We start from the raw sequence: 25,694 nt of genomic DNA, 5'->3' as shown, positions 1-25,694 counted from the left end.
ACATGCAACATAGAACATAGACAATTACCCACAAACACCTAAAGCCTATGGCTGCCTTAAATATGGCTCCCAATCAGAGACAACAATAAACAGCTGTCTCTGATTGAGAACCAAACCAGGCAACCATAGACTTTCCTAAACACCTACACTGAACACAACCCCATACATTCTACAAAACCCCCTAAACAATACACACACCCTAAACTAGACAAAACACACAAACATCACCCATGTCATACCCTGACCTAACTAAACTAATAAAGAAAATCAATATAACAAAGGCCAGGGTGTGACACCAATTTGGTTCTGAAATCACCATCACCCACTAATGAACTTGTCAGTATTGCAAATTAAGTGTTTGAGCTAGTAATGTATCAATATTTATAATTTACAAATAAGCTATGACATAGCCAATGAATATATAGCACAGCTTTGGATTTCACCATCATCTGAAAATTGTTTGGAAGTGTTTACGGAGTGATCTTCTCTTCTCCTCTCCCTTTGGCCACTAAGTGCACCTTGCAAAGTGATTTCTGTCCTCGTTATGAAATTCTCAACTTTACCATGTACAGTTGAAGTTGGAAGTTTACATACACTTACGTTGGAGTCATTAAAACTTGTTTTTCAACCACTCCAAAATGTCTTGTTAACAAACTATAGTTTTGGTAAGTCGGTTAGGACATCTACTTTGTGCATGACACAAGTAATTTTTCCAACAATTGTTTACAGACAGATTATTTCACTTATAATTCACTGTATCACAATTCCAGTGGGTCAGAAGTTTACATACACTAAGTTGACTGTGCCTTTAAACAGCTTGGAAAATTCCATGGCTTTAGAAGCTTCTGACAGGCTAATTGACATCAATTGAGTCAATTGGAGGTGTGCCTGTGGATGTATTTCAAGGACTCCCTTCAAACTCAGTGTCTCTTTGCTTGACATCATGGGAAAATCAAAAGAAATCAGCCAAGACCTCAGAAAATAAATTGTAGACCCCCACAAGTCTGGTTCATCCTTGGGAGCAATTTCCAAACTCCTGAAGGTACCACATTCATCTGTACAAACAATAGTACACAAGTATAAACACCATGGGACCACGCAGCCGTCATACCGATCAAGAAGGAGACGCGTTCTGTCTCCTAGAGATGAACGTACTTTGGTGCGAAAAGTGCAAATCAATCCTAAAAAAACAGCAAATGACCCTGTGAAGATGCTGAAGGAAACAGGTACAAAAGTATCTATATCCACAGTAAAAACGAATCCTATATCGACATAACCTGAAAGGCTGCTCGGCAAGGAAGAAGCCACTGCTCCAAAACCGCCATAAAAAAGCCAGACTACAGTTTGCAACTGCACATGGGAAAAATATCGTACTTTTTGGAGAAATGTCCTCTGGTCTGATGAAACAAAAATATAACTGTCTGTCCATAATGACCATCATAATGTTAGGGGGGAAAAGGGGGAGGCTTGCAAGCCGAAGAACACCATCCCAAACGTGAAGCACGGAGGTGGCAGCATCATGTTGTGGGGGTGCTTTGCTGCAGGAGGAACTGCTGCACTTCACAAAATATATGGCATCATGAGGAGGAAAATGTATGTGGATATATTGAAGCAACATCTCAAGACATCAGTCAGGAAGTTAAAGCTTGGTCGCAAATGGGTCTTCCAAATGGACAATGACCCCAAGCATAGTTCCAAAGTTGTGGCAAAAAGGACAACAAAGTCAAGGTATTGGAGTGACCATCACAAAGCCCTGACCTCAATTCCACAGAAAATTTGTGGGCAGAACTGAAAAAGCGTGTGGGAGCAAGGAGGCCTACAAACCTGACTCAGTTACACCAGCTCTGTCAGAAGGAATGGGCCAAAATTCCCCCAACTTATTGTGGGAAGCTTGTGGAAGGCTACCTGAAACGTTTGACCCAAGTTAAACAATTTAAAGGCAATTGTAACGGCGTTCCTCCTCCTCTTCATCCGAAGAGGAGGAGCAGGGATTGAACCAAACTGCAGCGTTGTATTTAGACATAATGAATTTATTTAAGTGTAGACGAAAAACACGAACTTCACTTGAATACTTACAAAATAACAAAACGAATGTAGACAAACCTGAACATACGAACTTACATATAAAACGAAGAACGCACGAACAGGAAAAATGACTACATAAAACGATGAACGAACGAAACAGTCCCGTATGGTGCAAACAAACACAGACACGGAAGACAACCACCCACAAACAAACAATGTGACACCACCTACCTTAATATGATTCTCAATCAGAGGAGATGAAAACCACCTGCCTCTAATTGAGAACCATATTAGGTACCCATTAACCAACATAGAAACAGAAAACATAGACTGCCCACCCAAACTCACGTCCTGACCAACTAACACATACAAAAACTAACAGAAAACAGGTCAGGAACGTGACATAACCCCCCCCCTTAAGGTGCGAACTCCGGGCGCACCAGCACAAAGTCTAGGGGAGGGTCAGGGTGGGCATCTGACCACGGTGGTGGCTCAGGCTCTGGGCGAGGTCCCCACCCCACCATAGTCAATCCCAGCTTACTTCTCCCCCTCAGAATGACCACCCTCCTATTCCACCCACCTAATATAAGAGGCAACACAAAAATAAGGGACAGCTCCGGGACAAGGTAGCTCAGGACAGAGAGGTAGGTCAGGATAGAGAGGTAGCTCAAGATAGAGAGGTAGCTCAGGATAGAGAGGTAGCTCAGGATAGAGGGGCAACTCCGGACTGAAGGGCAGCTCCGGACAGAGAGACAGCTCTGGACTGAGTGGCAGTTCTGGATACATGGCAGCTCTGGACGCTCATGACTAGCTGACGGCTCTGGACGCTCATGGCTGGCTGACGGCTCTGGACGCTCATGGCTGGCTGACGGCTCTGGACGCTCATGGCTGGCTGACGGCTCTGGACGCTCATGGCTGGCTGACGGCTCTGGACGCTCATGGCTGGCTGACGGCTCTGGACGCTCATGGCTCGCTGACGGCTCTGGCAGATCCTGTCTGGTTGGCGGCTCTGGCAGATCCTGTCTGGTTGGCGGCTCTGGCAGATCCTGTCTGGTTGGCGGCCCTGGCAGATCCTGTCTGGTTGGCGGCTCTGGCAGATCCTGTCTGGTTGGCGGCTCTGGCAGATCCTGACTGACGAATGGCTCTAGCGGCTCCTGACTGACTAACGGCTCTGACGGCTCGGGACAGACGGGCGGCTCTAATGGCTCGGGACAGACGGATGGCTCAGACGGCACTGGGCAGACGGATGGCTCAGACGGCACTGGGCAGACGGATGGCTCAGATAGCGCTGGGGAGACGGATGGCTCAGATGACGCTAGGGAGACGGATGGCTCTGGCCGGATGAGGCGCACTGTAGGCCTGGTGCGTGGTGCCGGAACTGGAGGCACCGGGCTAAGGACACGCACCTTCATGCTAGTGCGGGGAGCAGGGACAGGGCACACTGGACTCTCAAAGCGTACTATTTGCCTGGTGCGTGGTACCGGCACTGGTGGCACCGGGCTGAGGGCACGCACATCAGGACGAGTACGGGGAGAAGGAACAGGGTGTACAGGGCTCTGGAGACGCACAGGTGGCTTAGTGCGTGGTGCCGGAACTGGTGGTACCGGGCTGGGGACACGCATCTCAGGGCTAGTGCGGGGAGCAGCAACAGGATGCACAGGACTCTGGAGACGCACAGGAGGCTTGGTGCGTGGTGCCGGAATTGGTGGTACCGGGCTGGAGACACGCACCATAGGACGAGTGCGTGGAGGAGGAACAGGGCTCTGGAGACACACTGGAAGCCTGTTACGTGGTGTAGGCACTGGTGGAACTGGACTGGGGCGGGGAGGTGGCGCCGGAAATACCGGACCGTGCAGGCGTACTGGTTCCCTTGAACACCGAGCCTGCCCAACCTTACCTGGTTGAATGCTCCCCGTCGCCCGACCAGTGCGGGGAGGTGGAATAACCCGCACCGGGCTATGTAGGCGAACCGGGGACACCATGCGTAAGGCTGGTGCCATGTATGCCGGCCCGAGGAGACGCACTGGAGACCAGACGCGTTGAGCCGGCATCATGGCACCTGGCTCAATGCCCAATCTAGCCCTACCAGTGCGGGGAGGTGGAATAACCCGCACCGGGCTATGAACACGTACAGGAGACACCGTGCGCTCTACTGCGTAACACGGTGTTCGCCCGTACTCCCGCTCTCCACGGTTAGCCTGGGAAGTGGGCGCAGGTCTCCTACCTGCCCTTGGCCCACTACCTCTTAGCCCCCCCCCCAAGAAATTTTTGGGGTTTCTTCACGGGCTTCCGTGCTAGCCGCGTACCTTCATAAATCCGGTCTCTCTCTCCCGTTGCCTCCGCTCTCCTAATCGCCTCCAGCTGTTCCCATGGAAGGCGATCTCTTCCAGCTCGGATCTCCTCCCATGTGTAGCAACCTTTTCCATTTAACACGTCCTCCCATGTCCACTGCTCGAACTCACGCTGCTTGGTTCTGGATCGGTGGGTGGTTCTGTAACGGCGTTCTTCCTCCTCTTCATCCGAAGAGGAGGAGCAGGGATTGAACCAAACTGCAGCGTTGTATTTAGACATAATGAATTTATTTAAGTGTAGACGAAAAACACGAACTTCACTTGAATACTTACAAAATAACAAAACGAATGTAGACAAACCTGAACATACGAACTTACATATAACACGAAGAACGCACGAACAGGAAAAATGACTACATAAAACGATGAACGAACGAAACAGTCCCGTATGGTGCAAACAAACACAGACACGGAAGACAACCACCCACAAACAAACAATGTGACACCACCTACCTTAATATGATTCTCAATCAGAGGAGATGAAAACCACCTGCCTCTAATTGAGAACCATATTAGGTACCCATTAACCAACATAGAAACAGAAAACATAGACTGCCCACCCAAACTCACGTCCTGACCAACTAACACATACAAAAACTAACAGAAAACAGGTCAGGAACGTGACAGCAATTTTATCAAATACTAATTGAGTGTATGTAAACTTCTGACACACTGAGAATGTGATGAAAGAAATAAAAGCTGAAATAAATCATTCTCTCTACTATTATTCTGACATTTCACATTCTTAAAATAAAGTGGTGATCCTAACTGAATTAAAACAGGGAATTGTTACTAGGATTAAATGTCAGGAATTGTGAAAAACTGAGTTTAAATGTATTTGGCTAAGGTGTATGTAAACTTCTGACTTCAATTGTATATCTAAAAATGACCGTATACACTGATTGTTTAAAGCAAAATTACCCAAACTATTGTTGAACCTGAACAATCAAAATAAAAACTATTGTATGCTCAGTTCAGCAGTTAGCCGATTAAACTCAACTCCAGGATTTCAGGTTTTCAGCACCCAAAGAATAGCCCGCAATTACACACGACATTGTTCTGTGTAATTGCGGGCTATTCTTTGGCTGCTTACATCAGTAGATTTTGATAAAAATTAAATTTTATGTGACAACAATAGTCGTTGCTCAACTCCATCGTAAATCGTGGAGTTGAGTTATGGCTCTGGTACCTTAATTTTATTCCGGTAAAACACCATTTTCAACAGCACATGAATAACAGTAACCTAGCAAATTACATAGGTTGTCACTAAACTAATAAAGCCTAATATCACGCAAGCCATTTTAGCATTTGAATGTGCTGTGCAGATGGACAAGATCAGGAACAGGCTGCATACCTCGCGTTGGTCAGCGTGTGTAGCTGGGCACAGTGCGCAGTTTGACTAGGCTATTGATATTGCAAAATTACTTGTACATCAATGAATGTCAACAGTTACATGCAGATCGACATTGAAGCAGATATGACGCATCAGCTGTCACAAAAGATGAGAGGTATTTTTGGAAGGTAGAAATAATGTAATATGAACAACAACAAAAATGTGAACCGGTGATTCGTAACGTTTGGATCGATTTTCTGATGGATGCATGCTACATTTGGATCGGTATTGGGTCCGCGACCGATGGACTTGTATCTTAAACATTTGAATTGGGGACTGATGCGTATCGTTGAATCGTTACATCCCTATTATTTATGGTCCAATCAGAGCAGCAGCATTTCCAATTCTGCTCACAGCTGATCCTGATCCATACACTGTATTAAAACAGGCATTGAGAGCATAAAACAAAGATGTCTCTTTACGGTGTCACAACTTAACCCTATCTCTGCCCTCTCTCACGCCCCCATTCTCTCTCTCTCTTTCTCACTCTCCATCTTCTCTCTCACTTACTCTCTCTGCCAGAAGCTTTCATCGATATATCCTCTATCACTTTCCATGCCGCCTTTCTCTCTCTCTTTCTTTCTCTCTGCCCCCTTCTCTCTCTTTCTTTCTCTCTGCTCACTCTCCCTTCTCAGCCCTCTCTCTTTCTCTCTCCCCCCTTCTTTCTCTCTCTCTTTCTTTCTCTCTCTCCCTCCCTCCCATTTGTGTGTTAGACATTATTGTTCCTTCAGCAGACAGTCAGACACCCTTAAACAACTGGGGATGGCATGAGAGTCAGACAGGGAATGTCCTGCCAAGACTCTGACGATATGGGTATTAGCGGGAATGAGTGTGTGTGTGTGTGTGTGTGTGTGTGTGTGTGTGTGTGTGTGTGTGTGTGTGTGTGTGTGTGTGTGTGTGTGTGTGTGTGTGTGTGTGTGTGTGTGTGTGTGCCTGCACAGGCATTTCTGCATATATGTGTGTGTGTGTGTGTGTGTGTGTGTGTGTGTGTGTGTGTGTGTGTGTGTGTGTGTGTGTGTGTGTGTGTGTGTGTGTGTGTGTGTGTGTGTGTGTGTGTGTGTGTGTGCCTATGTGCGCTTGCATTCGTGCGTGTTTTCCCAGACAGGGGATGCCAGTGGGGTGGGTAGGGAAGACAAACCCCACACTGAAACAGCTGTGTAGAGCCAAAGACAGACAGCACAGCTCAGCACATTATTACCTAATGCTGACCGCAATTAGTGGACTGTTCGATTGTTTGGTCAATAGGCTGTTGGTCAACCAAGATTATTTTTAGTCAAGCAATATATTTTGGCACACGAGACACCTGTCTGATTCGCGCTGATCTCAGAGATCTAATCCATTGAGGAGGCCGTGTGAATGGCACAGTCCATGAAAAAGGGGAGTGGGGCTAAAATGCACAACTCTCTCCAGAATGGGCTCTCTCCCGCCAATTTGTGCACATTCATTATTTTATGACTTCATTGTGTGAAATGTTTGCCTTGATTGTTGGTGTCTATCTATTCCCCACTACATATATGACCAGTAGTACATTTACAGTTAATTCCTATAATTTCTGATCTACAATGTTTGCTTGGTTGTGGTCATTTCTGTTAATGCATTCTAAATATTATTATTCCAGTCTTTTGCCGTTCTCATTGTCAGAGTGGACACTTTGTTTACAGAGCGCTACACTTGTGAGAAACACGTTTTGGTTTATTTCATTCCATTTACGAGTTTTGTGAATTTAGTCATCGTATTTTGTTTGGAGTGCTACTGTCAATGTTGAGTAAGGACGCGCACCGGATTGCACATAGAAGTAGGCCTATAGACTACCTGGCCTGCGCGCAAATGTTGGATTTGATAGTATTACTGATTGGCTTAACGCACCACCACTAATGAGCTGTGGAGCTTCTCAAAGTAATGTTTTCTTCACCTCAATCAGCAAGCAAACAAAGTCTGTTTTTACATCCATTGAGAATGACAATGGTTCCTCAATGTATTTGAAAAATCTTTCCATCTCTCTCCCTTTCGATAACCACTCAAAGCGAATGAAAAAAATGTCATGCTCTGATCTGGTGGAAACATCATAAAATAGGCCTACCTGATTAGCTCTTATCCCTTGCACAAATAGCCTACAGCTGTATCTGTCCCTATCTCACTGGCTTGGGAAACTTTGAGGGCCCAGAATATTTTATACAATGTTGCAAGTTTGCTAATGCAAGCTTTAGGCTGGACCCAAGTTGATAGTTGATACAATGTTTCAAGTTTGTTGCTGACAAGCCATGTGTAGCCAATGTGATTTATAGGATATGTATTTTTATCAGGATATTTTCTACCTGCAATGTTTTTATTTGTTGGCTTTATGTACGCTATTTTTACATAGTTGGCAATGGCAACATAAATTACTTTTTAGGTTTGTATAATTTTCATTTCAATTTGGATAGAATTTTGATTAACCACATGACAATGATTTTGAGATACGAAGATGTGTATATGAAAACCATAACTGGCACGCAGATCGGTAGAAATTGGAAGATAAATTGCCATTCCACATGAGAAAGGTTGCCGACTCCTCATGTAGCCTATTACCGGCAAAATCAGGAGAGTAGAAAGCCAGCAGGAGTAGGAGAACGATGGTCGGGTCAGGTTAATACGTTTTTGTTTTTACCTCTAGTTATCCTGATATCTGACTCCCTCTTGAGTCATTTGTGTCTTATTTCATCAAACAGTTCGCTTAAAGCATCAGACAAGCATATAGTTGATTTTATTAAAACACATAGGTGTGTCTATATATGGAAAAATACACGTTAAAGAATTTCAAACAATCGATTGGTCAACAGAACAGACGACTTTCGGTTGACAACAAAAAAAGAATTGTCAGGGACAGCCCTACAATTACCCAACATTCCTGCTCCACAGAGACACACGGCAGTCTAAGAGACTAAGTGAAGACAGATGAAATGGCATCAGAATCCCGGAAATATGCTGAGAAATATGTGAGATTTGTACATAACTGGACAAGAGAAATACCTATATAAGAATGCTGTTCATTGACTACAGCTCAGCATTCAACACCATAGTACCCTCCAAGCTCATCATCAAGCTGGAGGCCCTGGGTCTCAACCCCACCCAGTGCAATTGGGTCGTGGACTTTCTGACAGGCCGCCCCCAGGTGGTGAAGGTAGGAAACAAGATCTCCACTTCGCTGATCCTCAACACTGGGGCCCCACAAGAGTGCATGCTCAGCCCCACAAGAGCGCCTCTTCAACCTCAGGAGGCTGAAGAAATTTGGCTTGTCACCTAAAACCCTGACAAAATTTGACAGATGCACAATCAAGATCATCCTGTCGGGCTGTATCACTGCCTGGTACAGCAACTGCACCGCCCTCAACCACAAGGTTCTGCAGAGGGTGGTGCAGTCTACAGCACCCAATGTTACAGGAAGGCCAAAAATATCATCAAGGACAACAACCACCCGAGCCACTGCCTGCTGACTCCGCTACCATCCAGAAGGCGAGATCAGTACAGGTGCATCAAAGCTGGGACCGAGAGACTGAAAAACAGCTTCTATCTCAAGGCCATCAGACTGCTAAACAGCAATCACTAACTCAGAGAGGCTGCTGCCTACATAGAGACTCATATCACTGGCCACTTTAATAAATGGATCACTAGTCACTTTAAACAATGGCACTTTAATAATGTTAATATAGCTTTCATTACTCATCTATTATGTATATACTGTACCTTATACCATCTATTGCACCATGCCTATGCCGCTCATCCATATATTTATATGTACATATCCTTATTCTTCCCTTTAGATTTGTGTATTAGGTAGTTGTTGGGGAATTGTTAGATTACTTGTTAGATATTACTGCACCGTTAAAACTAGAAGCACAAGCATTTCGCTACACTCACATTAACATCTGCTAACCATGTGTATGTGACCAATACAATTTGATTTGATTTGAACTCTTGTCAATTAATTAAGACATTGAATAGACACTGTATCAAATCTCAAGAAGCAGAAATGTCAAATCAACCAATCAATGACTAGATCAATAGATCAGTCAAGTCTTGAATCATTTTAGAGACAGACACTCTTTCCACTGATCTAAACAGAACAGACTTAACTGAGTAGGCTATGGCTGTGTTTACACATGCTGCCCAGCTCTGATCTTTTGCCCAATTATTGGCGAAATAACTGGTTTGATTGGGCAAAAGACCAATTATTATTGAGAAAAGATCTGAATTGGGCTGCCTAACGCAGCCATTGTGATGGATATTATTACCTACTGTAAAGTGACAGTAACATTTGAAACAGTGTAAAATAGCTTCGGGTCCTGCATGTTTTTAGTATGGATGATTTGTCTACAACAGCTGTTCAGATATGGCTGCATCATGTGAGCTCAGCTCCTGATGTGTGACTGTAGCTGGAGCCTGTCCGTTCCACTGTATGTAATGTCAATAACATAAAACATTGCTGTTCACAACACAACACAACCGTGTCACTGGAATGACACGAAACAGGCCCGCAAACAATCAAAACTTAAAATATAGGCTACTGCTTTAAAAAGGTGAAAACTATAAAGAACCCGACTACGAGCACCTCACGCTTTAAAAATAAGTTTGCTACATGACAGCGAAACAATCCTCACCATGATGTGCTCTGGGCCCTAGGCTACTTCAGAAATAACCAACATTTTATGCAGAACAGCATCCATTCCGTATGCACAACTCGGATACATTGCTGATAGTTTAGTAGCCTAAAATCCAAGAAACTCACCTCGAGCTGCTCCTTGCAGAGAACGTCCGAGGAACGACTATTTCCAGATGTGGCTTGAGTGTAATATTAAAGTAAGTTCTTTCCTTGATATAACAGGTATTCCCCCCTCATTTCCCCCTTTCTTTCACGAGTTGAAACTCAGTCTTCCCTTTCTCATCTTGCTCACTCTCGTCCTCTCTTCTCTCTGTACCGAACACGTCCGCTTGGAAGAGAAACAGATTTGCAACAATCTCGACTGGTCCCGTCCTTTTCTCTCAGTCTGTTCTCTCTCGCGCGCAGTATGCCAGCCCCCAACGTCCGGGATGCGTGCTGCAGCGGTTCAGCGCCACCCGCAGACAGAGGGAAACGAACGGAGCAGAATGGAGCAGCGCGGGCGAACTTGCTGCTCTCGTCGTGGCTCGAACGCTGATCTGGAGTGACACGTTTTAGGACGGTGGAGGGAAGGGGATAGGAGACGGTATCATAGGGGCTATTCAGACGGCCGGTGTTCCTTTGCTTGACAGAAACAATCCCTTACATAATTTTACTGTCGACCACTTTGCTTCAAAGATCATGTGTCCTTTGTCATATAAATAGTCTATTTGCTAGCGTATGTGTTAACATACAATGCAATGTAGATCAAATAGTGGTGAGTAAAATGTCCCACTGGGCTATGGTCTGTCACAGTCTGTGAGATCTCTTGAGTCAGATTCTTTAGTCAGTGGCCATATCCTGACTGGGTTAGAAACACTTTGGGTCACAGCCTATTCCAGAGGAAATCCTGATTCCTGTCCCTCACGAACTAGCCTATAGAAACTCAATTGGTAGCTAATTCCTCTTAGCACTACACTACCTCTCTGACTGAGCTTTGAAACAGAGCCGTCGTTGTGTCTGAATGGGTTTAGTGTCAGAGATGGTGAGGCTGTACAGTATGTACTGCTCCTTGCCCTTAGGGCCTTATCGTCCAGAGGTTGGTGGGAAAAGGTTGTTAAATGCCAGTCAACATTACACAGAGGGACATTTCTTTATTTATTTTCCCTTTTGTATTTTAACCATTTGTACATCGTTACACTGTATATATACATAACATGACATTTGTAATGTCTTTATTCTTTTAGAACCTCTGTGAGTGTAATGTTTACTGTTCATTTTTATTTTTTATTTCACTTTTGTATATTATCTACTTCACTTGCTTTGGCAATGTTAACATATGTTTCCCATGCCAATAAAGCCCCTTGAATTGAATTGAATTGAATTGAATTGAATTGACATGATCCACTGTTTGATGATTCATGGTGAGTGGTGTCTATTGTATCAATTCATGGAGAACATTTGGAACGTTGCTTGAACCAGTAACCTTGTTACTGTGCCATAAAGGTTCAGACCCCAAGGTAGAGGCCATACTATGCCTTCATATAGATAACACTTTTAGACTATGTGAAAATGGATAATGCTATCCATTATTTTTTATAATTGAATGATTCTTAAGTCATTGCTCAATTGATAGTGTCCGGTTCATACCTCTACACGTGAGGTCCAGTACCAGTCTATAACCTGACTGATACCTGAGACCCCTATCACTGTTGAACTCTGAATGACCCTCTACCTCCCTCTCACTTTCTCTTGCTCTCTCACTCCCTCTTGCTCTCTCTCTCTATCTCTCTCTTGCTCTTTCTCTCTCTCCCTCTCTCTCTGTTTGTGTAAACTGTACGCATTTATAAACTGAATTGCTGCCAAGAACATTACCCCCACTTCTCTGATCACCCTCATCCCATCTATTCCCCCTTTCTCACCCACCACCTCCCTCTCCTTCCCCATTCTCCAAGGCTATAATCCCCACCTCTCCTCTTCCACCTCCCTCTTTCCTCTCCTCCTCCAGCCAGTGTACTGCTCCTGTGCTAATATAATTCACAGCTGAAATTAGATGCACTGATGGAGTGCAGCCGCTGCATTCTCCCCAACAGCCTCTCTGTGCATTCTACTACATTAGGTGAGGCCTTATGACACTTTATTCCCTATGTAGCGCACACATTTGTACCAGAATCCATAGAGCTTTGGTCAAAAGTAGTGCACTAAATAGGGACTAGGGTGTCATTTGGGAAGCACGCTCAGAGCGTATTTACAGGACTGACTGATGATGAGGGTTGTGGGCAGGACTCTCGTTCAGTTTTGAACCGCAGCAGTTGTGGTTTTTTAACTGTTCATTTATTAATCTGTGACTCTGCCAACATGTATAGCATACATTTCCTGCTGCATTTACAGTTAGTGTGGGTGTGTGTGTGCGTGCATGCGCAGGCACGTGTGTGTGTGTGTGCACCAACTAATGAAAGTAATTGCCTTGGGCAGTCAGTTGGGCTTGTGATAGAGTGTGTATATTTGATCATATAGCTTGGAGCTCAGTCCATCTAATGCTTCTTCCATACAGCACACTGAGTGGGGGTAGCGTCTCATTTGACCGATACTATATCCGCATTTCTTTCTTTTGCGGTTGGTTATGTGGTTGTGATGTGACTGTTGCAATACACTGATGCTGTTGAACAAAATGCAAGTGTGGTATGCACAATTTGTATCCAATGACTGGAGACCTACTCAAATAAACTAAACTGTTATTTGTCACATGCTTCGTAAACAACAGCTGTAGACTAACAGTGAAATGCTTACTTACAGGCCTTTCACAACAATGCAGAGAGAATTTAATTTAATTTAATAATAACACATAACTTGGCTATATACACGGGGTACCAGTACCGAGTTCATGTGCAGGGTTGTGAGGTAATTGAGGTAGATATGTACATATACACTACATTGACAAAAATGTGGACACCTGCTTGTCAAACATCTCATTCCAAAATGAGTCCCCCCTTTGCTGCTTTAACAGCCTCCACTCTTCTGGGAAGGCTTTCCACTAGATGTTGGAACATTGCTGCGGGGACTTCAATTCATCACAAGAGCATTAGTGAGGTTGGGCACTGCTGTTGGGCGATTAGGCCTGGCTCGCAGTCGGCATTCCAATTAATCCCAAATGTGTTCAATGGGGTTGAGGTCATGGCTCTTTGCAGGCCAGTCAAGTTCTTCCACACCGATCTCAACAAACCATTTCTGTACGGACCTCGCTTTGTGCACTGGGGCATTGTCATGCTGAAACAGGAAAGGGCCTTCCCTAAACTGTTGCCAAAAAGTTCGAGGCACAGAATCATCTAGAAAGTCATTGTATGTTGTAGCGTTAAGATTTCCCTTCACTGGAACTAAGGGGCCTAGTCCCAACCATGAAAAACAGCCCCAGACCATTATTCCTCCTCCACCAAACTTTACAGTGCATTGGGGCAGATAGTGTACTCCTGGCATCCGCCAAACCCAGATTCGTCCGTCAGACTGCCAGATGAGGAAGCATGATCCATCACTCCGGAGAACGGGGTTTCCATTTCATAAAGCTCCCGAAGAACGGTTCTTGTGCTGATGTTACTTCCAGAGGCAGTTTGGAACTCGGTACTAAGTGTTGCAATTGAGGATAGACAATTTTTACATGCTACGCGCTTCAGCACTCGGCTGTCCTGTTCTGTGAGCTTGTGTGGCCTTCCACCGAGCCGTTGTTGCTCCTAGACGTTTCCACTTCACAATGACAGCACTTACAGTTGACCAGGGCAGCTCTAGCAGGGCAGAAATGTGACGAACTGACTTGTTGGAAAGGTGGCATCCTTTGATGGTGACACGTTGAAAGTCACTGGGCTCTTCAGTAAGGTCATGCCAAGGTTTGTCTATGGAGATTGTATGGGTGTGTGCTCATTGTTATACACATGTCTGCAATGGGTATGGCTGAAATAGCGAATCCACTAATTTGAAGGGGTGTCCACATACTTATGGATATATAGTGTATATGATTTTTTTATATTCACTATTAGCAATTGCTGATTTTATGTTCAATACAATTCAACAAAAATGTAATGTATTGTTGTTTTGCTATATATTTACTGCAGCATACTGTTAATTATGGTGCATTGTGGATTAATATTGTGGGAGGAGAAAGAATTGCTAGCTCATTAACATATTTTAAGGCACGGTAAGTGGCTATGTTTATTTGCTATCATTAAAAAAAATTGGGGGGGGGGGGGGGGGGGGGGCTATGTCTGTTGTGCACCCGTCAGTGAGAGTCCTGTACCAATTTAAGTTATATGTGGTATTAGTTCCCAAGAAATGTAATTTATATAGGGAACAGATCAGAGTGGTAGCAGGTATAGGCCCACCCACTTCGGAGCCAGGCCCACCCACTGGGGAGCCAGGCCCAGACAATCAGAATTAGTTTTTCCCCACAAAAGGTTATTTATTACAGACTGAAGTACTCCTCGGTTTCATCAGCTGTCCGGTTGGTTGGTCTCAGATGATCCCGCAGGTGAAGAAGCCGAATGTGGAGGTCCTGGGCTGGCATTGTTACACGTGGTCTGCAGTTGTGAGGCCTGTTGGACCTACTGCCAAATTCTCAAAAATTACATCAGACGCGGCTTATGGTAGAGAAATAAACATTTGATTCTCTGGCAACAGCTCTGGTGAACCTTCCTGCAGTCACGCTCCCTTAAAACTTGAGACATCTGAGGCACTGTGTTGTGTGACAAAACTGCACATTTTAGAGTGGCTTTTTATTGTCCCCAGTACAAGGTGCACCTGTGTAATGATCATGCTGTTTAATCAGCTTCTTGATATGCCACACTTGTCAGGTGGATGGATTATTTTGGCAAAGGAGAAATGCTTACAAACAAGGATGTAAGCAAATTTGTGCACAAAATTTGATTGAAATAAGCTTTTTGTGCATATGGAACATTTCTGGGATCTTTTAACACTTTACATATTGCGTTTAGATTTTTGTTCAGTATATTTACCCATGTCCATTTGATCTGTTTTGCCCTGTAGTCAAACCCAGTTTGGAAGCCTTTGTTTAGACCTCTATAAGTGCAAGTAATATAAAACTCCTAGTATACATTAATTTGCTGTAATATGCAAATGCATACAGGCAACCTGCTTGCTCTAATACCTTGTAATTACAGTAAAATATTGCAGAAATAATTTTTAACATTTTAATAGTTGCTTTTACTGTGTTGTACTGTGTTTTATTGCTCTTCAACAATATTTTCAGTAACGTTTACAGAAATGTTTTACTTGCTATAACTCTTGATATGTGTTTTTTTTATCAACCTTGGTAAAATGCACTGACTGTAAGTTGCTAAAGACAAGAGTGCTCGCTAAATGATCAAAATGTAAATGTAAATGTCAACATTTAAACTTCCAAAGAACACTGGGTAGTATGTCACTGCATGGGTAATTCCAGTAATATACTGTAAATTAGATTACAGTAACATGTTTGATACTGTAAAATGGATTACCGTAAAATGGATTACAGTAGCTGTAGTGGCCAATTGCTCTAAGTTACTGTACATTTTACCAGAAATGTTTTACAATGTACACACACGTGCATGTGTGCACACACACACAACCACTCCGACCAGGAACTGTCAAGAGAAGAACTGACCCTTTAGTTGGATACATGACGATGATGCCGGTCCAGTTAATGAGCCTATAGGACGATAACAAGACAGATATCAAATGTTTTCCTTATATTTTTTTCCCCTTGTTATGTTTATATTTATTGTTCTGTTTCTGGGGTTATTTTGATGTGTGGTGACCACATTCCAGTCTTCATTGTTAATGTTATATAATAATGTAATTTTCCCATGGTGAATTAAACATATACATTGAACCCATTAAGTACATTGTAGCTAGTTATTAATACTTGAATAAAAGAACACTTGTGAATGTTCGACTGAAACAACAGAATTTAGAACTCTATGCTTTTGGGTATTTCAGAATCTGTCTGTGGTGCAGGTACTTGTTTATCATTGTAGAGAGAAGACCTACAGTAACAGGGTCAAAGTTAGGTCAGGTGACTAGTAGGACTAGACCCTGGTCATAAGATGAAGACCCTTAAGGCAGAGAACGTCTGTGAATCATATGATATGAGAGGCCCATTTCATATAGCTCGGTCTCTTGTTCCCTCCACTATAGGATTTATGCCATCTATGTTCACAACCTACTGGAAGGCTAGCTATCACCATATTATAAACCATATTCCAGAAATACACTACTCGTCGAACATCCAATTTCAAAATCAAGGGCATTTTAATATGGAGTTGGTCCCCCTTTGCTGCTAAAACAGCCTCCACTCTTCTGGGAAGGCTTCCACCAGACTTCCTGCCACTCGGATCTGTCCTCTGTATAAATTGAATTGTTAGGGAAACACTACCACATATCACTTAAATTGGTACAGCACTTTCACTAATGGGTGAGTGAGAAACAACAATACCCTGCACCCACTAGTGTTCATTGTCCACTGTATTCGGAATTACAGTAAATTGCTGGCAGCAATTGGCCAGTAAGTTGCAGTAGAGTTTCAGGACAAGGTCTGTAGAATGCCTAAAATACAGTGTAGTACTGTATTCTGTGGATGTACAACTGTCTCACTCATGGGTGCAACAAATAGAGCCTCTTACAATGCACGGCTTAAAATATGCAACGCGCCAGAGACTTTCCCCGCCCACAAAATATTTCCACAATTTCAAGGCCAGGTATGTCCTGCTCTACCATATGGGAGTCTCTCAAAGCATACCTACGTGGCCAAATTATTTCCTATACAGCCAACCAAAACAAAGCTCACTCTCAGCAACTTCGGGACATGAGCGAATCCATAGCCACATTGGATGAGAAGTATGCTACGGATCCTTCCTCTGATCTACATAAAGAGCGCCAACTACTCCAATCTGAATTTGATGAGCTTTCTACCAGGCAAGCTGAACATTTACTCTTGCGAGCTCAATACAGAGTGTATGAACAAGGCGACAAGGCCAGTAAACTCCTTGCACATCAGATCCGTAAATCTGAGGCCTCATGTTTAATCCCACAAATAAGGACCCTGTCTGGTGCCACCACAGTTATACATAAAGAGATCAATGATCAATTCAAACAATTTTACTCTGCGCTATACACCTCTGAATCTCCTCAAGACCCTTTGCTGATTGATTGATTCATTCTTTAATGGCTTGAATATGCCTTCAATTGATATAGACTCCCGTGACTGTCTAGAAGAATAACTTACACCTGAGGAGATTGCAACAGCAGTGTCCGCAATGAAAAGTGGTAAATCACCGGGTCCAGACGGTTTTCCAACTGAATTTTACAGGACGTTTTCTGGTCTGCTTTGCCCATTCTTGTCTCGATTATTTGCAGAGTGCCTTAATACCTCAAAGCTACCGCCTAGTCTTTATCAGGCTTCAATTTCATTACTATTAAAGAAAAACAAAGACCCCCTGGAATGTGGATCCTATAGCCCAATCTCGCTTTTAAACTGTGATTACAAAATCCTAGCCAAAGTTTTAGCCATCCGTATGGAGGGCTCGCTGCACCAAGTAATACACTCTGACCAGACTGGCTTTGTGAGAAATAGGCATTTGTTTTTCAATATTAGACGCCTTATGAATATACTGTACTCTCCAGCGTTGGGGGACCCGAAGGTGCTGGTCTCACTTGATGCGGAAAAAGCTTTTGACCGCGTTGAGTGGGACTACCTAACAGCTGCCCTTTATAGATTTGGCTTTGGCCCCAAATTCATTGCATGGATAAAGAGTCTTTATTTTTCTCCCATGGCTTCGGTACAGACTAACAACTTGTCCTCTGACTATTGTCCCTTGCACCGCGGATCCAGACAGGGTTGTCCACTCTCCCCCTTGGTGTTTGCTCTGGCAATCGAGCCTCTCGCCATTGCACTACGCTCTAATGATGCCATTCAAAGTATAATCAGGACGGGCTTAGAGCAGAAAGTCTCGCTATATGTTGACGACCTCCTTTTGTTTATCTCCAACCCTGATACCTCATTGCCACGTGCCTTATCTGTTCTTAAAAAGTTTGGATCAATCTCAGGATACAAGCTGAATCTTGGCAAGAGTGAGCGTTTTCCTGTAAATAAGGCTGCTTTAAAGTGCTCTTTTGCAAGTTTTCAGTTTAGGATTGTCCTGGAACAATTCACCTACTTGGAGTTAAAGTGACAAGGAAATATTCAAATTTGTTTCAGGAAAACTTTGTTGCTCTAGCAGACAGTTTGCAACAATCTTTTACTTTTTGGAAGTCTCTACCTCTTTCTCTTATCGGAAGGATTAATGTCATTAAAATGAATGTGTTGCCCAAATTTGTATATTTATTTCAATGTTGACCCATTTTTATTCCAAAGTCTTTTTTTAAATTCACTGGATCAAACATTCATGTATTTTATTTGGGATGGCAAGGATTGGTAGAAAACATTTACAGAAGCCTAAGGCACTGGGTGGTTTAGCTCTACCAAATTTTCAGACATACTATTGGGCTACAAATTTCAGAGCCCTTTTGTACTGGCTGCAGACTGATCCTACTGGCCCTAGACCACTCTGGGTCCAGATGGAGTCGGAATCATGTAAACCTGCTGCACTTTCGTCTGTGTTGTGCTCGTCTCTCCCAGTGTCCCTAGGCAAAGGTGTGTCAACCCAATTGTAAAGCAGTCTCTTAAAATTTGGAATCAGTTCCTTTTAGCCTTTAGCCTCCGAGGCTTTTCTCTATCAGGCCCAATTAATCAGAACATTTTATTTCCTCCATCTTTGAATGATGGGGCTTTTGCCATCTGGCACTCACTAGGCCTCTCCTCACTAGCCCAATTATTCTTTGATGATACATTTGCCTCTTTTGCTCAGCTACAGGAAAAGTTCAACCTCCCCCATCCCACTTTTTCCGCTATCTCCAGACTAGGAACTTTGTCAGAGCTAACACACCTGAATTTCCCCATAGGCCTGCGAATACAGCTATAGAGAGCATCTTTGAGCTGAACAAGCTTCCTAGGGGCGCAATTTCAGATGTATATGCAATCATTCATGACTTACAGAACCCTTATTTGGTGCCTTTAAAGACTCGATGGGAAAAGGATTTGGGGGAGGAACTTGGGGAAGACACCTGGGAATCTGTGCTGCACAGGGTGCATTCGTCCTCTTTTAGCACTAGACACAGCCTCATTCAATTCAAGGTGGTTCACCGTATCCACTGGTCCGGGGCCAAACTTGGAAGAATATTCTCTGATTTTGATCCTACCTGTGTCAGATGTAAACCGGAACCAGCCACACTGTTGCATATGTTTTGGGGCGGTCGTAAACTGTCAGGTTTCTGGGAATTAATATTTAAATGTTTCTCTAATATATATGACACTGTTATAGATCCGTCTCCCCTTACAGCCCTTTTTGGTGTACTGCCCATAGGTACCCCCCTGTCAAGAATCCAGTTGGACACTGTTGCTTATACAACTATTTTAGCTAGACGGCTAATACTACAGAACTGGAAGATGGCAGCTCCCCATCATATTAATATTGGGTGAGAGATGTGTTGTGCTCTCTGAAACTAGAACAAATTTAAGTCAATACACGTGGGAACCCCAAACTGTTTTATGAGGCTTGGGCTCTATTCCGGTCTTACTTCAAACAGTCCATCCTCTGATGGCATTCATTTTAAAACAAAAAGAAGTCTGTATTTGACTCCCCTGTGACTGAAGGGTTGGATGAGCATTTCATTTTTTTTGGGGGGGGGGGGGGCATTAAGGTTGTGTGCTTATTGTGCTTATTGATTGTGTCCTGCGGATGCCTTGTTCGGGTCAGAGACTAAAATGTGAGCTTGTTTTGCCCTGTTTTGAGGGGGGTTTACCTTTTGTTCACGCACGCTTACATAAAATTATTATAATTTATTTTCTTTTAAAGCATTGTAAACTTTTTTTTTGGTCCAGTGGATGGTCGGTCTGTGGCCATGACTGTCTGTGAGTGGTTGCATTTCTCCACCCCTATCCCTTGACTCTTTACAGGAACAATGGTGAGGTGTTTGCTCTGTCCCTGTATTACAGATTGCCCTTTAACCTTTGTAGCCTTCTGCCCGGTGTGTTTAACTTGTCGAAAGTACGGTATCTTTAAAGCTAATTATTTATTTTTTAAATTTGTATTTTTTCTAGTTGAGTATATTATTTATATTGTTTTGTGTTGTCTTCTGTGTAAAACTGAATAAACAGAGTTTAAAATATATATATATTTCCACAATGCACAAAAATTAATACTGTAAAACGCATTTATGGTATTTTCCTGTTCATTCTACGGTGTATTATTGTTGAAATTATAGACAGGTCTTACAGTATGCTTTCAAACAAATGTGCAGTATTTTAGTGTGCATTCTATGGTAATCTACTGTATTCAGTTTATACAGTATCATACTGTTGACTAATGCAGTAATTTACGGATAAGATTACAAAAACGGGTAACAGTGTATGTGTGTGTGTCAGGGGGGTTATTTGCATATTCCAAAGTTAAATCAGTGGGGAGCATCACAGTGTGAAACAAGCATTCTTAGCCCCATGCAGCACTGGGCTCATACAATATTGAATCTTTTGTCCACTGCAGACTCTATCTGTATGGCTGTGAATAGAATAGAAGGGAGAGAATTGGGGCAGAAAACTCTTAACTCCATTCCAAAGTTCTATTCTAGAACACTGTTTTTCTGTTTGTTCACAGATGTACACTACTGCCATCTGAGTGCTTTGAGTTGGATACCAACGTCTGTTTTGTAAACAAAGTCTGTGAAAGCCAGTGTGTGTGCATCATACTGTAGTGTACAGTAAGTCCTAATCCTTTGAAATATGCTGTTATTGTTCGAGGCTTGATCAGTGGGATACGAACGTTGACATTTTGGTCACTGCTTGTACTGACTGAATACAATGGGATAGAACACCCCCCCCCCCCCCCCCCCCCCCATGGTGAGACAAAGCTGAATAGATGAGCTGCCCAGTCTGTTTACAATCCAACTACAATCCTTTCAGATCTCTGAAATAGAATAATCAAGGATCCAGAGCAATAGGGAAAGCTATGAGGTTGTTTTGGATGGATTGGGCACTATACGCACCACCGCATTATTATTTTGATGGAGTTTTGAGTCCAAAAATGTTTTTTTTTGCGGTGTGCAGACAGCATCCCTGTTCTGGCTCCACACACCTGCAGTACACTGATTTATATTCAAGAAATGGAGTGCAGCAATCACCTGCCTTCACCTATACAGTGAGCACCATAATTAATTGGACAGTGACCATTTCTTTAGTTATTTTGGTTCCGTACTCTAGCACTTTGAGTTTGAAAGGATACAATGACAATGAGGGTGAAGTGCAGACTGTCAGCTTTAATTTGAGGGTATTTTCATACATATCGGATGAACCGTTTAGAAATTATAGAAGCTGTTGTACATAGTCCCCCTCATTTTCGGGCATCAAAAAACATTGGACAGTTTAACATAATGTAGAATAAAGTCATCATTGTTAATATTTGGTCGCATATCCTTTGCATGCAATGACTGCTTGAAGTCTGCGATGCATCGACAACACCAGACGCTGGGTATCTTCCCTGGTGATGCTCTGCCAGGCCTGTACTGCAGCCATCTTCAGTTCCTGCTTGTTTCTGGGACTTATTGCCTTCAGTCTCCTCTTCAGCATGTAAAATGCATGTTCAATTGGATTCAGATCTGGTGCTTGACTCGGCCAGTCAAGGATTTTCCACTTTTTGGCCATCAAAAACCCCTTCGTTGCTCTAGCAGTATGTTTAGGGTCATTGTCTTGTTGCATGATGAAGTGCCGTCCAATGAGTTTGGAGGCATTTGGTTTTATCTGAGCAGATAAAATATTTCTATAGACTTCAGAATTCATTGTTCTACTTCTGTCTTCAGTCACATCATCGATGAAGACAAGTGAGCCTGTTCCACTGGCAGCCATACAGGCCCAAGCCATAACACCTACTCCACCATGTTTCACAGATGAGGTGGTAGCAATTTCAAAGATTTTACTGAGTTACAGTTCATAAAGGAAATCAGTCAGCGTGTACAACAGCGTGTACCAGTTCCCGCCAATATCCAGGATATTCACACAGCCATTGAAGAGCAGTGGGACAATGTTTCACAGGCCACACTCAACAGACTGATCAACTCTACGCGAAGGAGATGTGTCGCGCTGCATAAGGCAAATGGTGGTCACACCAGATACTGACTGGTTTTCGGATCCATGACCCTACCTTTTTTTTAAGGTATCTGTGACCAACAGATGCATATCTGTATTCACAGTCATCTGAAATCCATAGATTAGGGCCTCATTTATTTATTCAAATTGACTGATTTCCTTTATGAACTGTAACTCAGTAGAATCTTTGAAATTGCTACATGTTGCGTTTATATTTTTGTTCAGTGTAGATGCGTATCGAATCGTCTTGAAACGGAAATATGCACATCACAAAGAGTTTCTAACAACATCCTCTGGCTCCTACGCACCTGGCTGGGATACAGTAATTGAGGTGGACAATATTTTCTCTTTTTGAAATAAACTTTTCTTATGAAAACCGAAACAGCATTTGATGTGTAAACAATATAGTGTCTTATGAGCAGGGTTTGTGAGAAAATCACTAAACAAAATCAGAACTATAGATCATTTTAAGGGAGATCAGCTTCAGCTTTGTTGCAGTTTTCTACAAATGAATCTCTCCTCTCTTCTCTCTCTCTCTCTCTCTTTCTCTCTCCCTCTCTTTCTCTCTCCCTCTCTCTCTCTCTTTCTCTCTCTCTCCCTCTCTCTCTCTCCCTCTCTCACTTTCTCGCTTTCTCTCTCCCTCTCTTTCTCTCTCTCTCTTTCTCTCTCTCTCCCTGTCCCTTTGTTTCTCTCTGTCATCCCCCTCTCTGTACTCCACCTCTCCCCCTTTCTCTCTGCTAAAGTAAATAGAAACTTAAACTAAACCAATTGAAGTTTTCTCTGAAATTGAATCAATCTAACCAATAAGCTCTTACTAAGCTGTCACAAGTGCACTAAATAACTGTCTCAACCTGTAAATTGAAGATTAATACTTTTTTCAGGATCAAATTTTTCGCTCCCAGAGCTTAAAATTAAGTGTTTAGAGCCATCCTCCCAGGATTACTGAAACCAACTTCAAAAGCTCATCTTTCTAATCCTTTATTATTGATATGGGAAGGTAGGGAAATAGGGAGTAAAATGTACCATTAGAGTCCCATTAAACATTCAGCATGATAAGGGGCTACGGCAACGTCACAAAAGATTTAACATACTCCCTATTCAAAACTAAGACAAACAGTAAATACTGTATGTTTTTAAAGGGTTTCATTGTTAGTTAAGAAACATTTGAAGAACATTAGGCTATTAGGATCCTATGGCACCCGCCTCTCTCTGGGGTTTTCTCTTCTGTGTATTGAATAACTCCCCTCTAATGACACTGTGGTGTGTGCTAAATAGGCTTGGACTGATAGTGCCTCAGTATTGAACACACACACACACACACACACACACACACACACACACACACACACACACACACACACACACACACACACACACACACACACACACACACACACACACACACACACACAAAACATGGGTTCAGATGAGAGGACAATTTTTTTATAAAAACAAAATGAAAAAGTATATGACGTTGTTGGTATTTCAACAAACTTTAATCTCATAACAGTACATGATGTAACAGAAAATATCAACATTGACGATGATGTCAAGTCTATCTTAATTTACTCACAATTAAAGGTCAAGAACAACATCCCACGCAAAGTAGTCAGTGTGACACTAATAATCCACTGTAGCCTCTCCTCCCACACAAACAAACACCCCATGGTCACGCTACAGACAGGTAACTTGTGTGTGTCCCAAATGGCACCCTATTCCCTTTAGTGCACTACTTTTGCCCAGGGACCACAGGGCTCGGTGGTAGACCATATACGGAATAGTGTGGTATTTGGGACGCATGCTGTATGTGTCACGAATCCCGCTTCCTGAGTCTGGGTTTGCCTGTGTGTCTGTCCTGGAGTGTGTTTCAGGTGTCCTGGAACGCACCCTGTCTGGTTGCCGGGCGAATTAGCTCATTGGGAGATTGATTTCACCCGCACCTGTTTCCCGTCAGTAATCTGCACACCTGTCCTGATCATCATCTCTACCCTTCAAAAGCTCTGACCTGACTTCCATTCCCTGCCGGATCGTTAGCCATGAACAGTATGTTGTGCCTGAGTACCAGACTCCAGTTGGATAGAATTTGTTTTGTTGTTTTCATTTACGTATTGCTTGCCTTGAACTTACCTCCGTTTGTTTTGTCTTCAGTTACTCACCTGGATCATTCACTCCATTCCCGCCTGGTTGACAGAGGATTCTGCTACTACATTGGATTCACCTATTTCCTCTCATCTACTCACCACCGCTGCCCGCTACGCCATCTGGATATATCTACCTTTTCACATTTCACTGTAAATAAATACTCACCTTCTTCCTACGCTCCTTGTCCTGGTCTGCTTCTGGGTTCGATCTTGAAAGATCGTGACAGTATGTACCTTACAGGGGCTGTCCACAGTAAGTGTGTGTTGACAGTATGTATGTTCCTTACAGGGCCTATCCACAGTAAGTGTGTGTTGACAGTATGTATGTTCCTTACAGGGGCTGTCCACAGTAAGTGTGTGTTGACAGTATGTATGTTCCTTACAGGGCCTATCCACAGTAAGTGTGTGTTGACAGTATGTATGTTCCTTACAGGGGCTGTCCACAGTAAGTGTGTTGACAGTATGTATGTTCCTTACAGGGCCTATCCACAGTAAGTGTGTGTTGACAGTATGTATGTTCCTTACAGGGGCTGTCCACAGTAAGTGTGTGTTGACAGTATGTATGTTCCTTACAGGGGCTGTCCACAGTAAGTGTGTGTTGACAGTATGTATGTTCCTTACAGGGGCTGTCCACAGTAAGTGTGTGTTGACAGTATGTATGTTCCTTACAGGGGCTGTCCACAGTAAGTGTGTGTTGACAGTATGTATGTTCCTTACAGGGGCTGTCCACAGTAAGTGTGTGTTGACAGAATGTATGTTCCTTACAGGGGCTGTCCACAGTAAGTGTGTGTGTTGACAGTATGTATGTTCCTTACAGGGGCTGTCCACAGTTGGTGTGTTTTGACTGTAAATAAATACTGCAAACAACATAACAGATGCTCTGACCTTCCCCTATGAGGGGTCCCAAATGTCATGCAGTGTTAGTGATGTATGCACACACACACACACACAC

The sequence above is a fragment of the Salvelinus namaycush genome, chromosome 4, assembly GCF_016432855.1.
Source record: "Salvelinus namaycush isolate Seneca chromosome 4, SaNama_1.0, whole genome shotgun sequence".
NCBI lineage: Eukaryota > Metazoa > Chordata > Actinopteri > Salmoniformes > Salmonidae > Salvelinus > Salvelinus namaycush.
Note: the sequence above shows the minus strand (reverse complement) of the source record.